The following is a 19,184-nucleotide window of genomic DNA, read 5'->3' as shown; positions in this document are numbered from 1 at the left end:
ATTCTAAGAATGTAGAGCAGCACTAAGTTTCCATATCTTAAAACTCTGGAAATTTGGAAGTGTACTTGTACATAGTCTCAGTTTGAAAAACACTTCAATCAATAAGCATTAATGCCAAATGATGGTTCTTAGGAGAACAAAAGATTACTGTGGAAACGCTTGACAGCCAACCCACTGTTAGCAGTAGAACAAACTCACCCAAAGAGCCAGGGCACTCTTACCTGGGCACACCATATGAACTATTGCAACATTCCTTTAACTGCTCATGATACTAAACAGTGCCCATTGGATGATCCATTAGCAATTTCTAAAAAGAAAACACCTCAGGGTAATGAGATTATAAGTTTATGTGTTTAGTTACTGCTCTAGCAATAACAAAAAAATGTTTCTCAGCCTGACAGCAAAGGGTCCAGCCCTTTGCAACACCTGCTTCCTATTTGTATTCAAAGACTACTAATGAGTAATCTAGAAGCTCTCTTGGTCTCCACTCATGAGCTTCATGACTCAGTGTTTTAAAAACAACAAAACAAACAAAACCAAATAAAAACACCTAACCAAAAAACCCCACCCCAAAACCAAACCAAGAAAAACAAACAAAAAAAAAACCAAAAACCCACCCACACCACACTTTCCTTGTGCCATGCAAAACAGGAATGCCCATGATTCAAAACATAGGATCAAGACGTACCATAAAATCTTCAAGTAATAATATCTAACCCTTCCCATAGTCAGAAATGTAAGACTATGATTACCTGCACAGCATATGCATTACAGAGACTCAACAAGCACTGATAAAAAAATCAGGTCCTTCCTCTTAAGAGCATCAGTTGCCTCAGTCCATCACAACTGAGGTGCTAACTAGATTATTACATTACTATCTTATCTTCAAGGTGCTAGACTCCATTGCACAGGAAGATGAAATAATATAGCAAGACAGATGTAGCCACGTATTGACTATCTTCTTCATTTTACATAAAGCAATCAGTTAAATAAAAACTATTTTAATGAAATGCTTATTCTAGCAAAGAAGCACCTGTGCATGTTATATAAGTGAGCCCCCACAGGATGAGAATTTTCTAAGAAAAATATAGGTATTTGGTTAGCTCCTAAATTCTTCTCAAAATATATAAATGCTTTGTCTTTTGAAATCATCTATCCAATCCAAAAGCTGACTCCAGTTATCACTTGTTGCAGCAAGACCCCAGCCATGAATCACTAATCCACTGGTTAGCTAATGGGCATTCCTGTTAACCAATAGGCAAATGGCCTATCTAAAAAGTCAACTCACTAACCAGTGACACCACTTGAATACCTACACACCAGCTCATTCAGTATTGGAAAGCTGCTTGGTATCCAAGGGCTCCTATCTGATATGGACGAATACAACTTACAGGCTGCAGGAACTCCAAGAAGATGCAGCAAAAGAACAGACTAGAAAAATTAATCTTTACAACACCATTGCCAGCTGCATGGGACTAATAAAACCAGTAATGCTCTTTCGCCCTGTGAAAGCAGAGATTAAGTTGCATGAATGGCTTACTCTGCTTGAGCAGGGAGGTTGGACCAGATCATCCACTCCAGACCCTTCCTTCTAACCTTACCTATTTTGGGATTCTCTAATGGCTTAAGAGGCTGCATTTCATGCAGGAAGAGTCTGCAGCACCACAGAAAACTGAGCAAACCTAAATTAATGATTACTGAGTGATAAACTTGTCAGAGGGCAGCTATTGAAGAGTACAGCTCTTTCTAGGTTGTTTCTCATGAACAGAATTTAGCCATAGAAAGGGCACCCTAAGGGTGATGGTCCATGATAATTAATCTACCACTGCTTTGCTCCTATTAAAAGGGATATTCTTCCTTCCCTCCCATCCCTTTGCATCAGTTCCAACATTCATCTGACCTCCACTGTCACCATAAACTAATCGATGGAAGCACCAGACAGACAAACAGCACTTCAATGAGGAAAAAGAAGCCAGAAGAGACAAGTGATAGCATGGAGGTAGAAGAATTTCCAGCCTTATGCAAAGAGAAGAAGGGAAAAGAACCATGTCTACCAGCAGCAGTGAGCCACTAATCCTGGTTTAGCCATTTCTGTGAAACCTACTCCTTAATGTTAACCCAGATTCTCCTTATAACCTGAAACACATTTTATTAACTGAAAGATTAAATCAAAGTCCTAACTGTAAAGCAAAAAGTAACATTTAGCTTCAAGACTAACATTCATCTAGAAAAACACTGTACCCTTCAGAAGATCAGGAACTGTAACACTGTTAACAGGGGAAACTACTAATATAGAAATATAAGAAATATTCACCTTTATTTTTTCAAAAAGGTGGTTCAACTGCTACTTGAAAGAGCAGACATTTTCTGGTGTTTTTTTATAAAGTACAGGAACATTTTAAGAGCACAGGAACAACCTGTTCAATAAATGAGTTCGGAAACTTGTGATCCTTAAGTATCCTCCATGATGAAAAATACTTTGATTCTTGATGTAAAAAAAAATTTTAAAAAAGTCATTATGAGACATGGCAATTTCCACATCTAACTACTTTCACCCAGGGACCAGGAATTCTTGAAGAAAAATGTGCACAGTGATCACAAGAATGAGAATTCCAAATTCTAAATTCAAAACTAGATTAAAATTGAGACATTTTCTTGAAATACTTATGAACAGTCACAGCTTGAGCACCCTTCAAACCATTATATAAAGTTGTAGGGTCCAAATAACTAAAACCAGTTGTGCAAGTTCAGAGATCTCAAACTCTTCTGCTACAGACTGGCAGGAATCTGCCACTTAGGTGGGGGGAGGGAAAACCCCAGAACGCTGCCTACTGTTTGACTGTACACAAGACTACAAAATTTTGATTGTACTGACACCAGTGGCACACAGACATACCAAATTAACTTGTAGGTAACTTAAAATCTGTCATGATTTGAAGAAAAATTATTTATCATCATAAGAATTCTGATCAGCAGCCAGACTGGAACATTCTTACAGCAAAATCTGTTTGCTCCTATACTGAATGAACATGGAAAAGAAGCACCTGATGCAGCAGGTACCAACTTCCCAAGAAGTTCACACTGCCACAGTGGGCTCTGCTGCTGGTTCAGAGGAAGCACAGCAATGAAACTCAGGGAAAGCTCTCTCACACAGCTCCAAGCGTCTACATAATTGACACAGATTTTGCTACATGGGAAATGCATTTGAAAAAAGAAACTTTCAGCTGTACTGAGTCAACAGGCAAGGTCATCTTAAAGTTTAAACTAGTCACCTTAGAAACAGCAAAGAAAGTCAGTCTACCTGGCCCCAAAGTCTTTTCCCAATGGGAGGGATATGATTTTGAAAATAATTTTTTCTCTTTTTCCTTTTTAAAAAATGATTTATTTATTACTATTATCTAATGCTTCCCCATCATCAGACACATTCAATCACTTTCTGTAGCTTTCTGATTTGGCTAGAATTTCACAGGCTGGGTAGCTACCTAAAATAGTTCTTTAAAGTCTAAGTGGTCGTAAAAACGTTAAAAAAAAAGTTACATTTTGGTTGCCTTTAAAAAGCCACCTCCGCATTTTATAAATTCAGGAAGTTCAGCCTTGGTGTGGAGCATCTTCTGCTATCTTTACAGAAGTTGATAAACTTGGTGCAGTTTGGGACTCCTGAAGAAAAATACCCTTAGGTTCACCAGCCCAGTAGTCTTTTGAGATTTTATCTGTGAAGGTCTCTGAAGAATCATATTGAGATTTTTTGGCTGTCACAGCAATCAGCCCTGACCAACTGCATAGACCCTGGGTGTGGGAAGTGACTGAGTGGCCCCCTACAACCACAGCTACTCGAGTGTGATGAGTGACATCCTCCTCATGCTCACAAGTAACAAAGGCATTCAGATACAGAAGAAGCCAAGTTTTAGCTCAGTATGGACACCTCAGCTTCTCTTGAGTCTTAACAAAAAGTCACAGTCTAAATACCAGTGTTGGCAGGAGTCTGGAGATACTGCAGAGCCAATGGGACAGGAAAGGAGGAGGAACAAGTGCATGATTCTGGAGCTGACACATGTCAGGGCTGTCCAAGAAATTTCCCAGCTGGCTTTGTGCCACAGGACCCCCTCAATCAATTAACTTGGGACAATTCTGGCTCCCATGCTCTGCACAGCTTATTGCAGCCCAGAAATGTACTTGAAAGAAAAATCCTGCTGAGCATACAGAATGCAGAGAATCTCCAGGGTACCCCACAAAAAACAAACCTTAACAAAAAACTGCCACGGCCAGATCAGAAATTTTTAAGAAGAGAATTGGCTCAATTTTGACAGATTTTCATGTAAAATTAAAACAATACTGCTCAGCAAGAGGCTGCCCACAGACAAATTTCATGTAAATGTTCCAGTTCAGAGGTGCACTACAATATTTCAAAGTAGAGACGGACATTAAAAAAATGACACAATTATTCTAGTTCTGTTTCCGAAAACAGATGAAGAATTTTGGCAAAAAGCTTTAAACAAAATTAAACTCAAGGCAAAGAAAAGGCTTAAAGTAATTCAGTCCAAGAGATCAGAGATCAGGAAAGTTATAAATGATTGAATATACCATCTCAAAGTTTTTCCAACATTTCCTATTTTCTATGGAAGAAACAGATGAAGGAAGAACACCACTGGGAACAATGTCTGGTGTGAACTCCCATCTTCACTTAAGCAGCAATGCTTTTTGTTACAGAAGTTTACAGCTGCATAACAAAACAGGATGCTTTGTCAATGATACAAAATCAAACCATTCAAATTGTGCATTCTGACTTTGCAAACTGTTGGGTCAACAGCTGAACACTCTAAGAGTTATCTGTGTAATGACCAATGTCAGGTTCAGTGAAATAACAGCACAGGACACACAAATGAAACATAATACTATCTTCCTTTCTAAAAATTCCAATTGCTTGTTTGCTCATTGTGATCAGGTAACATTAACACTCTATACCATCCTATTTTTTCCTGAAAAAAATCTTCAGGTAAATCAGAGTGACCTTCACAAACCTCAGAGACAAACTCAACTGGAAGACTTCACAGCCTTGATCTCAAACAATATCATGCTCCATCCTAAGAGAGTGAACAAGTGAAGCAATATGGGTATATACAAAGACAACATTCTCTTAAGTTAATACTGACAGTAGAGGACTTTTAGGCCTACAGCAAACAGGAGCTAAAGCCCATAAGGACAAGGTAAGACCCCTCAAAGAGTCTAAAGAGGAGAAAAACCCCACCTTAACTGTAAGAAAATACACAAGGAGAGTATTTTTCCTTCACTCTTCTGACTCTCTTACAAGCAGTCCTGGACATTCTATTTAAATTCCAATCATATACAAGTAAAACCAGAAACAGCCATGGCCATTAACTCTTTACATCCAGTTAGTGTTGTTCAACTCCCACTATGGGCAATTGTAAGCTATTTGAAGTATCATGACACCAGCACAACCTGCACCCAGCCTAAAATTGCACTACCTTTGAACACAGCTACATTTGGTACAAAGTTACCTTTGTCTAATTAATCCTTTTTGTAGTTGTTGGGGATTTTTTTTTTTGGCTTGTTTGTTATATAGAATAGAGTATTTCAGTTGAGAGGGACCTACAACAATCACCTGCTCCAACTGCCTGACCAATTCTGGGCTGACCAAGTTAAAGCACATTTTAAGGGCAAGGTCCAAACACCTCTGAAACACTGACAGGCTTGGGGCATTGACCACCTCCCTAGGGTGCCCCTTTCAGTGTTTGAAGAAATGCTTCCCAATGTTCAGTCTGAACCTGCCCTGGAGCAGCTTTCAACCATTCCCACACATCTCATCTCTGAATGCCAGGCAGAAGAGCTCAACACCTCCCTCTCCACTTCCCTTCCTCAGGGAACTGTAGAGAGCAATGAGGTCATGCTCAGCCTCCTTTTCCCCAAACCAGACAAGCCCAAAGCCCTTGGCTGCTCCTCATCAGACAATGCTTCCAGACCTTGTACCAGCTTTGTTGCCTGCCTCTGGATGCAAGGACTTAACATATTCCCACAACAGATTTCCATGGTCATATGTCCTTCCTACCTGATGAGAAGGGAGAAAGATGCAAAAGCAGAAATAATTCTTTTACCAGGCTGGCACTGTATTACAGCCCAGGGATCACACACCAGTCTGGTACCACAGCACCTGTGGTTATGCTACTGCCAACACACTGCCAACTTCAGCTCGGCAAGGATGGCACAGAACCCCACTTCTCTCACTTCATAGTACGTTCCTTTGCTGCTGCTCCTCACCAAGGAGGTTCAAGTCTGTCTTTCTGTCTACTCCCACAACAAGCAGAGTGCATGAATACACAGTTCACCCCTAGCTACTTGACTTCTGCACACACAGGACAGGTAAGCTTGTGCAAAACCTTCTACACATATTTATTTGAGCCCCAGGCTCAGCTCCTGCATAGAGGCATCAATTCCCTTTAGAGCTAAATACACAGTTCAACTCCAAAATTAGTAAAAACACAAAATAACATGCAAAGCCAAATGAGTGGGAAACAAAGATCAGGAGTACTGGATTCAGCTATACTTAAAGGAATTGCAAACAGTGCTATACTGCTAGGCCCACTAGTGAGATTTTGTAATAGAGAGTTACCTCTGTACATTGACATTCTTTTCCAGATTTGGCTTTCATCACTGTCCCAAATCAAAGACCAGAATATTTTCATACATAGCTGTATCTGCAACACCACAATTCTTATATACTAATCACAAGAGTTTCCAACAGCAAAGACGAAGACTATTTTCCCATGCACACAACAAACTCCTCTATGTTTGCAAAATGCTTCCCTTTGGATCATTCTTTATAGCAATACTGTGATGTTTTTATAAAAGAAAAGTGCATCCTGGGCACAAGGAAAACTCACAGTGATTAATGAAACCACAGAACTAAACATCCTTCAGAAGAGAGGCATCAGCTGAGTACTCTCACACGCTATTGAATGACTGAAGTACGTCATCCTGCTGCCTCAGAGCACCACTGCTGCCTCTTCAGCCCCTCCAGACTGGAGGAAGGCACATAAACAAGCAAGGCAGAAGAGAAGAAGTTCTGTTAGCTATGTCATCCATGATGTCAGCATATTTTTAAATCAACAACTGCTAACTTACTGTCCCCTCTGAATTCAGAATAACTTGAAAAAAGACAGGGTACCATGCTTTAGAGATGACGACCTTACTGTTGACGGGAAGCCTGGCAGCAGTAGGTTTTAAAAATACCTCAACATCAATTTGCTTGTAAGAGTGAAAACTAAATCAGTTGCAGAGAATTGCTGTCTATTTTACAGGTAAGCTGTACTCCAGTAACTTTCTCACTAAATTAAATCAGTTTTATGCTTCTTTGGGCAGCAGCTTGCACTACATCTACAAATTACCTAGGTAATAGAGTTTTGAAAACCTTACTAGCACCTACTCCTATATTTGCCTTTGGCAGGAAAAAGTTTTTGACTCATTTTTACGTTCAATTAATCCACAGTCACATTCTTCATAAAAAGTCTTCTGGAAAAACTCAACTTGCTGGAAACAGTAACTGTAATTACTGACCCTCTTGAAGTCAGCCAAAATTAAATTGCAAAGTAGATTTTCTGGCATTCCAGCTATAACTTAATAGTACAAAGAAAAGCAAGTCTACAAGTAAAAGAAGAAACCAAGCCCAGCATTGGTGAGAACCCAGAAAAAGAGATACAAGTGGTGAGTTTATAGGGGAAAACTGAGAAAGGACCAAGAACATTCTCCTTCTAGATTTGTATTGCATAACAACAACGGTAAAACTTCTGCTTTGCTCATCTTTGCAGTATCAAACTTCTTTCAAAAAAAAAAAAAAAAAAAAAAGCATTACTATTAAAAAGGAGAAATCAGACTTTATGAAATTTCATAGTAAAGAATAAATCATAACCTGTAACTGGTATGGCATTTTATCTCCTTACACAACATTATTCTCTTTTCTCTACAGTTTTCAGGTTCATTTTACTTACTGTTCTCTGCAATTACGAAGAAAGTAAAACCAAAAATCGTGGTGTCTCTGTATTTCTCAGGAAAACAGAAAACACCACTGCAGGTGTCCCATTAGGAAACTTGTGTGAAATTACACATGCCACTGTCAATGAAACTGTCAAATCAAGATTCTTTTCACTTATTACAAGCTTTAAAGCAAGTACAAGGATCACACATTCCTCAACCATGCACGGATATGCTATTAAGAATGCTACATTAACTTTACTAGCATTGAAACAATTGGCTTCTCATGGTACAAAACTGATGAACAGCTCATATTTGACTAATGCTTAAAAAATATAGAATTCATGGGCTATGCAGACATTCTGCAGTTTTTGCTTCTCAATTATTTGCATTACAGAAAAAAAAAAACCAACTGGTTTCATAATGTGATGATTTTTGAGCCTATAAGCAAGAACTTCCAGGACTAAAACCCAAATAATTTCTATCTTAAAAACTATTCCCAAAATAAGCTGAAGATTTGCAGTTTCTGCTACCTATTGTCATCTATGATACTCCAGGAGAATATTTTCTACCCACATAAGCTACTGCTGAAAAAGGGCTGTAAAGTTCCTATAGAGCACACTAGCAACAGGGATTTCCATATGTACTTAAATATAGGTACTGTCAAAGAGACAAGCAATGGTACATTGCTATTTTTTTCTATTTTTAAAATTCTGATCAAAACTAGTTGTGAAAAAAGCTAAACATCAGTTACCAAAAAATACAATGATGATCATCAAATGTGGGGATGGGACAAATGAAACAACACTCAAAGCAAGGACACTTCAAAGTTTCAAGCTGCTTAAGAAATCAGGTTCATACCTGAAAGGAAGTGTAAGTTCAATCAACAAAAAGTCAGTTTTTCCTGAATTATACAGAACTATAAAACACAATTATTTTCCAAAACTAGTGCCATACTGAATCTAACTCCAAACCTTGATCTAAGATACAAGATGCCTATTACAGTCCTCACAATTTAGACACCAGTTGCTCTACTGGTCTGGGTCTGGACCTTAAGGCACCAAACCTCATTTATTTTGTTCACAACTGTTGGACAAATATCAAAATAAAAAATTTGTTCAACACAGTGGTCATCAGTCCCCCTCATAAGCAACTCTGAGCTATAGTGTGTGGAATTACTTGCCAGTTTTAAATGTTAGTCACAATCATTCTGACCAAACCACTGAAATTCCTTTAACAGACACTTCACTCCTAAAGGAGTTTGAGAAAACAAAACCATGTTGCCTGCTCATGGGGACTAACAATTCTACCAACAAAAATGCTAAATCCTCTAGCAAATGCTTCAGACCCCAAGGAATTTGAGAAAACAAACCCATATCATCTGCACATGAGAACTGATACTGGGCAACACAGACTCTCGAGGCAAAATAGCTTTCTCACTTCTCACAGCACAACTATTTGGACATTATAAAAATTAAAACTCCTGACTGATTCCCAGATTTTATCTTTTTAATTCCAGTAAGGGAAACAGGAGATCATCAGGTCAATCTGAAAGAGTCTGTGTTTATTAAAATAACTTTTGCTAGAATACAATTCAATAAAAATACCTCTATAATATAGACTACTGTGTAAATTAAGTGAATTTGGAAACAATTTAACTGAGACATGAAAGAATCACAGAAGACCTAAGAGAATTTAATTTGGAATTGTAATACTGGAAGACTAATTCCAAAGTTATCTTTCTCATAAAGAACAAGAAATGGATTTTCTTTCTCAAATAGACTAACTGAATAGGGGTTAAAAAAAGAACTCAGCATTTCTACAACTTTACCAGTGCACATTATGCTAAGTGTCAAGTATAAAGCCAGATTTTCTGGAAAAGACTGTTTCAAACATTCTCAACTAAAGAGAACTAAGTTATGGAAAGAAACCAACAATTACAATGTCATAATCCAGATGGGACAGAATTTGTTAATTGCCAAACCAGGCTATATGCTAATCATGTCAGCAAATACTAACAGGCAGACGACACACTCCTGAAATACAGTAATGGGATGTAACATAAGAATAGCCCTGACACAGGGTACACCCAATAAAAATGTCTGGCCAATACATGCTGCTCAGTAGAGAATACAAGAACAGGTGAAATATTTTTTAACACAGTCCTCATATCCTCTCCCAGAGTCAGTACTCTGCAGTTCAGCATTTTTAAACCCAGAAATAGTACTTTTGCATTCTCCAAGATATACTACACAATCAACACTTTCAATCTCATAATTTAAATCTAAATTATGACACATAATGTGTTTTACATCTGTAATAACCAGAGCTCCTGTTGTCAAAGCTCTTGCTTCCATAAGTTGACCAGATCTTAAGAACAACAAATATGAGGAATTTATCTGGTGGATAAACCACACACATTTTTGATGATAAAGCTGGTTTGTACTGAAACTTTAAATCTGATTTATATTCCAACTACCATCACTGTAACAATCTGCATTAAGGTCAATGCACTATGAACAATAAAATTAAATCAAAAATCAAAGATCAGCTTTGTTGCCAAAGTTTTAGATCATGTCAAATGTCCAAATGAGTTAAAATGCTGGCAAGAACGTGCCAAAATTCCCAGTGAGATACTGGCAATGGAAACTTCACTCACTGAAAAGAGACTTTTCTTACCTTAACAGTGTGGCTGGATGAGACAGAATTAAGAGAGAACAAGTCACTGCAGTCTGAAGGGACAACATAACATCATCACCCCTCTGTACACCCAAGCCCTGTCACACACCCAAAAGCTGGTCTGCCTTAACCCACTACCAACTAACCCAGAGGAAAAAAGAAATTAGAGCAGTGTGGATTAAATGAATCGGCTGAATAAAAATGGAGAAACTGTGTCAGAGAATCTGGGGACTCCAAGTGGGTAATAACACAAATGCAATTTAAGACAGGTGAAACAGAAGCTTTATTACCCATGATCACAGTGAGAGAACATTGAGAGCATCTTTCCTGGTCCTCTGCCAAGCGATTGCAGAGACCCAAACCACACATTATTTCAGAGAAAGGCAAGGAAAAGCAATCATATCAATGTTAACAAAGCCAGGTACCCTCTCCTGGGAGGGAAGGACTCCTTAGGTCTGTTGCGAAACAGACACAAATCTAATGAGGACTCTGGCAGTAAATAATGTGACAATATGGAGATGGCTCGTTGGTGTAGCCTACAAGGATGGCCTGGTATTGCCCTACCTGCAATGCAAAGATGGAAACAATCAGACAGCTAGCTTTTGGTTGAAAGGAATGTTCTTGGAATAAAGATAACCCTTAGCCAGACCTCTGTCTTAACTGCTAATAATTTTACCACCACAAGGTACTGACAGCTTAAAAATACATTGTTACCCCCATCTCCCAAGCCAGGAGTAAGACCAACAAATGAAAAATCATGTCTACCCAGTCAAAAGCACTGCAAGACACAACTCAATAGAAATGTTAACTTATTGAGAAAATTTTAAATGTAAAAAAAAATATTTTGATAAAATTGATGAGTTAATGCACTAGTGGAATGATTAAAATACCTCCTTCACAGATCTCAAACATAAAAGCTCCCCCAAACCAAAATTTAACAATAGGTATTTTTTCCACAAGTAAATCAGTCAGTAAATCAAACAGTGCTGCATGTCTTGCTGCAAAACCAAAAACCCAAGGTACAGAGGCAGAGTATGTAGTTTGATATAAAAACAGATGTACCTAAGCAGATGAAATCCTAAGTATCAGAAGTTAGAGACATCTTGGACATGGAAGTTTCTCGTTTAAGTTATTTTCAAGAAACAGGGTCTACCCCATTAAACATTTTCATCCTTAGCTAGGCAAGTTCCATGAATAAAATTAAGTCAAACTGGCATAAGCACCACAACAAGCTAAATTTTTGTTATTAGAGGCCAAAAAGTCTAAGAGATTATCTTGATCCATTTTTATCAGAGCTTTGATCAAGCCTAATTCATTCAACTGCAGTCCTCGAGTCTCTACTAGCCTAATGGGAATGTTAGGTAGTAAGCGCCAGACATTTTTCATCCCAGAATTACAATTCTTAATCCTATGATTGACATTTGAGTCTTGAGCAATCAGGCCCAAGTTATTTTACTTGGGAGCCAGGCTGACCATTGAATTACTACTAGAATTTATTCTGCTGAGGAGGAACAAAAATGTATCAGATTTAGTACTGCAGAAATATTTTATTATTTTTTATTGCTCCTACTCCACTTCAATTTTTAAGCAATACCTCAAATTTCACCTCTGTAAATGTGCTCCAGTCCGAAACCACTGAAGCACTTACAAACACTGTAAAGTTTCTGCCTCTAACAAACTGGTGCTCACCATAGGTATTGCAGTACAATAGTATCTTAAGGAATGCTCCATGCACCCACAACAGCAGTAAAAAATATTTGTTGAAAAACCTTGAGTTTACATAGAGTAGTTATGTACTGCACTGAAATTGCTATTATTCTGCTGTAACAAAAAGAAAACCAAATTCCTGACTTGTCTGACTCTTCAACTACTGTAAAGATTCAAACTTTCACAAGAAAGGAGTACTGGTTTAAATGCTTCAGTCGATAATGCAGTACATAATCAAGTAGTCTCCAGCTAGCCCTGAACACACCGTATACGGCTACATAAAGAAAATACTTCAGAGTTCTCAAGAAGTATTACTTATCTGGGCCAGACTCCATCTCCCCCTCCTTCTTATCCCAATCTTTCATAGATAGGCTTTAAATGTTTTGCAGCTGTCCAACATTAAGGCCGAAGAATTCAACCACGGCACTATAAAAACACAGGGTGAAAAGCAACCATGCTCAGGACCTGTTACAGAGCTAGAAGAGGTTCCTGACTGCAAACTTCTTCAGGAAAACCTGGATAAGGTCCCAAGAGCAGATAAACCTGTAAAATTATTCCTTCTTCCTTCCAGATAATTCTTCAAGTGAGTGCCTACCATATAAACTAGTGCAGACTATGCATAACTGCATTGAGTTTTAGCCAACCTCTCTCACAGCCAAAAATATCAACCACCACCACTGTGCACATTTTCTTACTGAGATTTTCAGAAGGTCTGCATAATCTTGTAACTACGAAGTTAGTGAGCCATTTCATATTTCCTGAAACTAAACTGCACATCAGATGATTCACCAATTAGTGTATTCATGAAGCTTTAAGAACCAATCAAAATTTCATTTTGGTTGAAAAATTTAACAGAAATGTCCAGCTGTATGCATGGAGAGAGCATGTGGGCTCTTCTCCTTTATTTAACTTAACTAACAGCTACGTTAGCTGGTGAAAAATATTCAGTGTGTCAAAGTTAATTTATCAAGCTGACAAAGTATAAGGGCTCCAGAAGGTATAGCATACATTTACTAAATTTTAAATACAACATTTTAACTAGATACAGCTCAAAGATTAAAATAAGCTGTCCAACAACCAAACCACACAAATACATATCACTCCAGGGCACTTCTTATTTAATGGAGCAATTGCATGCTTATTTCAAACTAATGCATAGGTCAGCATATCAGAAAAGCTGATCATCCTTCAGACCTCAAACCCCATACATCAAAATGTGTTTTTTAAAACTAGGTGGATATCTTTGGAAGACAGAGGGCTACTCAGTACAATGCAGACCATGATCAGATGGAGGGGAGGCACTGCATGCTCAACACAACCAAACCTTGTACCTCCCAGAAGCCTCTAGGCACAAACACCAAAAGGGTAAAACCAAGTGCTAATTTCCCCTAAGACTGAAATTAGGAAGCACAGCTCTTGGGGGAACAAGGCAAGGAAATCAGCCTAAAGCAGACAATTATTCAGGAATTACTTAACTAGCCAACCTATTTCAACACTTAGGAATAAAAATCAGTATTTTAGGAGTTTATGATGAAGCCTTTACATCAAAAGTTTTTTCATCTACAAAGTCAGGAATGAACAGTTTAGTAAAGAAAAAGGTATCCTGTTTAGATTTTACATTTGTTTTCACTATTTGCAACACTAAATAAAGTATCACCGGTTTAACTAAATTTTACAAATAGGTAAAATTGCTGTATGGAAGTTACATGGAGTAAACTGAATCCATGAAGTATCTAACAAAAATTTAGCTATTTTGCAGGAAGCTATCACAGGATGAGGTGCTTTACAACTATTAATAAAAACCATCACTGTTGTTTGATTAGACTAAAATCTATCTCTAAGCAAAATGAATAAGCTCCAAAAATGCATGTTATACAATCTTTGGTTATATGTCCATCATGGAAACATCTAACTTGAAGAACAGCCATCTCTCTAGAACCTCGCTGCAGAGTGATAGGTTTCACATGTTACAAAGAAGATTAAAAAAAAAAAAAAAGTCCTTTCATCTTGAACACAGTTGATTTCTAATCCCTTGCATTTGCCCACTCTTTCTTAGATGTACCTGCCATCATTAAAAGAGCAACAGAAGAGAAATTCCGGATATTCCTACAAGGACTAACTCAGCCATTTTTCCAATGCTCTCATACACATGAAGTCATGTCAAGCTACTGCTACCCAACTGTCTGAATTCACCGCCTGATTTGTATTGCTAATGCAATCCTGAAAACCAGAGCAGAGGCAGGGCATTTAGACCAACTGGAAAATCAGAATGGATTTCATCCACTCAGTCCACCAGGTCACAAAATTGGTTTGTTTTCTCTCTTTCTGTAGTTTGCTTTGGTCTGACAAATAATTTGCCCAAGAAGTATAGCTAATTCACTCTGCTGTACTTAGTCATGTACAGAAATGTAAAGAATTGAATCTGTTCTGACAGAAACTCCATTGCTAAGGCTATGGCTTCAATATGAGGTCCATTTGAGTATCTTGGTTTACAGACTGACAACTGAAGGAAGTAGGAGGTTGCTAACTTGGAAACTTGCCTCCTTTCAAATGTCTAACTGCAGCAAACTCATCAGCTGAGGATATTCAAGGTAACAGGGGTTATGCTCAGGCTGAAAGCTGCATGAGATCTTCAGTGCAAGCCTCTCATGGCACAAACTTGCATGAGACAAGGTCTTGAGGTGCATGGATCACACTTCAAGATTTCTATGGATGAAACACTCCCAAACAATACTGAAATTAGCTCCAAAACAACAACAAAAAAAAGCATCTTTGGTTTGTGTGGTATGGCCTGGGATCACACCTCACAGACTGGGATATGGTGCCATATGATGAACGGCATAAAATGTATCGCTTACAATCAGAAACAGTGCAGAAAACTTCAACAAGGTTTACAGGAGAGGGAAAAAATAAAAGAGGGGAGGATTCCGTAAGTATTCAGGGAATGGAAACAGACTATTGTACATGCTGGGTTCAAAAGACCACATCACCAGATGATACACAACCCTGATGAAACAAGTATTTAAAAACAGAAATGTATTCCATGGGATTAAGCTACTGTAATTCGGTACAAGTATCGAAGTACAAAGTTAACAACAACAGCGGAAATAACTCGATTTACTGCTCCTACAATTCCAAGAAATCATTTACAACTTCGAATCAGATGCTTATAAGGACCACTTGCAAACTTTTATGAGCGTTCACGAGGGAAGACGGCCTGATGCTTAACGCACGCCCCTGCGCAGAAGGGGTTAACTGGAGGCTGGACGCCCTGAGCTCTCTTTAGTGGTCATTCTGCCAGGGAGATTTCCATACGGACAAGCCGTGCGTGCAAACTCGGACACAGGAGACCGCCGAGCACCCCGCTGCTCTTGCACCAACCGCACGATCCTCCCGGGTGCCGACACCGGGCACCCCCGTCCGGCCGGGGCAGGTTCGAGCCCCCGCACGCGCGGCTCCGCTGCGAGCCCTCAGCGGGGCGGCCGGCACCGAACGGAACCGCCCCCCCCCACACCGCTCCCCGCCTCCCCCGCCCCAGGCGCCCTTCTCCCGGCCGCGGGTACAGCCGAGTCCCCGCCGTCCCTTCGCCTGGCCCCCTCGGGCCGGGACAGGGAGGCAGCTCCCGCCTCCCTCCCGCACGGAGCCGCGGCCTCGGCAGGCGGCACCGGGGCTGCGGCCGCCCGCGTCTGCCGAAGTGGGGGAGCGGCGCAGGCAGGTCCCGCCCGCCGTGCCCGCGCCCCGACCGGAGGCAGCACCTACCGCTGCGCCGTCCCGGCGGGGGCAGCGGCGCCTCAGCGCCGTCCCGGCGGGGGCAGCGCCCGTGGCATCCCCGGCCCGGGCCCGCCGCCGGTGCCGCTCCCGGAGCGACCGGACCGAGCCCCCTCCCTCCCTCCGCCCAATGTAAAATAGTTCCCCGGGCCCCGGAGCGGAGACACCGGGAGCGACATCTCGCCGGCCAATGAGAGCCGGCCTGGCCCACCTCGGCGCCAATGGGAGCGTCGGGTTGGCGGGGGCGTGGCGTCGCCCAGCCAACCGGGCCACGGCGCTCGCACTGACCCGCTAGGCTGTCTCCGGTGGCCTCCATTGACCACCATCTTGGAGTCGGGCGCGATGCCCGCGCTGGGAATGGGCCGGCCGGCCGGCGGCCATCTTGGGTCCGGGCGGAGTCACGTGCGGGGGCGGGCGGCGGGGAAGGGGCGGCCGAGCGGAGCCCCCGCCCCGCCGGGAGCAGGAATTCCCCGCGACAGCCGGCGTCAGAGGCGGAACGGGAACGGCGGTGGGAAGCTGGCTTCTCACAGTACGGCTCCCGAGGCGGCCGGATGCTGCGCAGGCAGGGACCGCCCCGACACTGCGCCTGCAGGCGTCGGGCGGCTCCTTGCACGCTGCAGGGAGCTGGAAAAGCTTACTCGTGGAGGCTCTTGGAGACACGTCGGTATTGTTGGGAGTAATAACCCATTCGAAGCAGTTTCGTCTCCCTTTCTCCGTGTAATGGAGAGCAAATCCATGGCTTGGCCTAAGTGCTGGTGAAGGAACATCCGGCAAAGGAATCGCTCTCAGGGGCACCAGCGCAAAAAGTCGGCTGCTATTCCAAGTAACAGAACATATCACATTTTCCTGTGTCTGGCAGACACACTGGGACACTCCAGTGCACAGCGTGGGCACTTAGATGAGAAAGCATGGATAGATGTCAGGCTCGGAGGGAAGGGTCCATGGGTTTACTCTACTGGGAGGCAGCAGCAGAGAATGGCAGGAGCCGGTGCTCTCGGCATCTTTCTCAGAGACTTTTGAGGAGGATACAGCGTGTGCTCAACAAGCTTTCAGGTGGTGCTAAAGCAGGAACAGTGAGTGCTGAAGGACAGAGCTGCCATTTAAATGGATCTAGACTGGTTGGGGAATGACCTGACAGGAAGCCTGTGAAACTCAGCAAGGACGAACACGTGGAAATTTGACAAGTCCTGCACTTGGGAAGGAACAGGCTTCTGCAACAGTACAGGGTGGGGACTGATGGGCTGTGGAGCAGCTTTGCAGGAAAGGATGTGGGGTCTCGTTGGACAGCACATTGGCCATGAGCCAGCAGTTTGTCCTGGCAGCAAAGGCAGCCAAGAGCATCCCAGGTCATACCACTGGAAGCATAGCCAGTAGGCCAAAGAAAGTGATTTTTTTATTGTTATTTATTATTTATTTCTGCTCAGCTACTTGTGGAATAGTGTGTCCGGTGTGGGATCGCAAAATGCAAAGAAAATCTCAACAAACTAAAACAAGTTCAGTGGAAGCCACCAAGTGCTCCAGGGGAAGGTGCAGCACTTGCCCTGTGAGCAGAATCTGAGGTAATCACCCTGCACTAGCTTGAAGAAGAGACAGCTTAAAATACTTCAGCATACAGAACACAGCCTAGAATATACATTACCAGCAAAAAACCTCAAAGATTAAATAATACACTGTATAAGCAATTCTGCACCTTGGAAGAGGATGAAAAATATAATGAAACATAGATAATGGATTTTAGTTTTATTCAAAATAATACTGATGAGGCCAACGTGTGAATTTACATTTCTAGAGCAGCGTAACACTCATGAAGGATTCATGTGCACCCCGCACAAATGCAGCTAAATTGCCACTTGGCAGCCCTGCATAAACAGTGCAAGAAAGAATGTGCTAACACGTAGCAACAACAGGCAAAATAAATATAGAGCCAACATAGCCGGGATCTGGTTAACAGTTCAACATGGGGAAATGCAAAGTCCTGCACCTGGAGAGCAGCAGCCCCAGGGGGCTGTCCCAGCAGCTTTGTGGGAAGGACCTGGAGGTCCTGGTAGGCACCAAGCTGAACACAAGCCAGCAACACACCCTTGATGCAGAGAAGGATAACAGTATCCAGGGCTTCATGCTGCCAGCAGATTGAGGGAGTTGATTCTGCTCCTCAGCACTGGTGAGGCTGAACCTGTGAAGCTCCCCGGTAGGAGGGAGATACAAAGCTGCTGGAGAGAGTTCAACAGAGGGTCACTGAGGTATTAGGGGATTGGAGCACCCCTCCTGTGAAGAGGGGCTGGAGGAGATGGGGCTGTTCTGGCTGGAGAAGAGAAGGCTTAGAAGAGGATCTTATGAGGATGAAGCCAGGGGTTAAACCACAACAGTCTTTTCTGCAGTTATCCTGCATTTGTATAAAAGTTCTATAAGTCAGTTTTAACCTCAATTTATAGGCTGTTTCACTTTTTAATTAATTCTGTAGCAAATGGTAGCTTTTCATTTCCAGTATGCAGTAAAAATTTTTATGCTAGATGCCTAAAACTTATCAAAAGTATAAAGTTTTAGTAACATAAACCCTCAGATTTGCTCCATCTCTTTATATTTGTAGAGCAGGTGCTCTTTTGTCAGGATTAAGGTTCAGCCAACAGTTTTCATCTAATGAAAACACCTGCCATGCTGGCCTGCTACTAGGGCAAAGAACTTATAACTGGCTGGAGGGAAATAATTAACTGCTTTGTTTCACTTAAAAGATCTGATGATAGGATGGAGGAAAAGAAAGGAAATAGGCTGCTATGTGCTATAAACAAGAACAATTCCTAATACCAGCAGAGCTAGGCTGTGGGCAGAGCTCAGCAGGATGGAGGCTGTGCAGCTGGTGGTTATCATGGCCAGGCTTCACCAACCTGACCCAGACAGCTGTAGGACATGCTTTGATTTTGTGAGGAAGCATTGATGTAAGGGACCAGCTCTGAGCCCTCAAAGCACAATGGAACTTGCTGTGGCTTTTCTGTACTAATGCGTTGGGCATCTGAAGAGCTCTGTCAGTAAGACTGGGAAGTATATGAGAA

General features: G+C 41.5%; 1 protein-coding gene across 4 annotated transcripts in view; it reads right to left on the bottom strand.

Moving 5' to 3' along the window:
- The window catches only part of SOCS5 (suppressor of cytokine signaling 5), a 34,134-nt gene extending 17,595 nt beyond the window's left edge, over nucleotides 1–16,539 (bottom strand). For 2 of the 4 annotated variants that reach the window (XM_018915320.3, XM_018915307.3), the window contains exon 1: nucleotides 16,129–16,274. The gene's annotated coding sequence lies outside the window, so the exon portion shown is untranslated. Of the gene's footprint in view, nucleotides 1–16,128; nucleotides 16,275–16,425 lie in introns of those variants that run through there. The other 2 variants (XM_050972704.1, XM_018915312.3) reach the window with 2 other exon arrangements.
- Between the last annotated feature and the right edge of the window lie 2,645 nt (nucleotides 16,540–19,184).

The sequence above is a fragment of the Serinus canaria genome, chromosome 3, assembly GCF_022539315.1.
Source record: "Serinus canaria isolate serCan28SL12 chromosome 3, serCan2020, whole genome shotgun sequence".
Taxonomy (NCBI): Eukaryota; Metazoa; Chordata; class Aves; order Passeriformes; family Fringillidae; genus Serinus; species Serinus canaria.
The sequence above is the reverse complement of the archived record's forward strand: the minus strand, read 5'-3'. Positions and strand labels throughout refer to the sequence as shown.